The sequence below is a fragment of the Vespula pensylvanica genome, unplaced genomic scaffold, assembly GCF_014466175.1.
Source record: "Vespula pensylvanica isolate Volc-1 unplaced genomic scaffold, ASM1446617v1 scaffold0001, whole genome shotgun sequence".
Taxonomy (NCBI): domain Eukaryota; kingdom Metazoa; phylum Arthropoda; class Insecta; order Hymenoptera; family Vespidae; genus Vespula; species Vespula pensylvanica.
Genome location: NW_025113209.1, coordinates 8,272 through 8,609, shown reverse-complemented (window position 1 = coordinate 8,609; position 338 = coordinate 8,272).

The window sequence follows — 338 nt, the reverse complement described above, 5'->3', positions numbered from 1 at the left end:
TAATTTTGTATAGAGGGTATTCTTTTGAACGATATGAAGCAGTAATATATATATTATTATATACTGTGGTTTCTTCTTTACCTTTTTTGTGATTGTTATTATTAATATTTTTACATTATGATAGATTAATAATTATAATTTTATCATTTTTAATTATTCAGTTGGAATGAGTTTTATTTTTATTATGTTTATTTGGTTTTATAGTAAAATTACCAATATTTTTGTTTCATATTTGGCTCCCTAAGGCTCATGTTGAAGCGCCAGTGTATGGGTCAATGATTTTAGCTGGGGTATTATTGAAATTAGGAAGATATGGAATGTTACGTATAATTCAATTA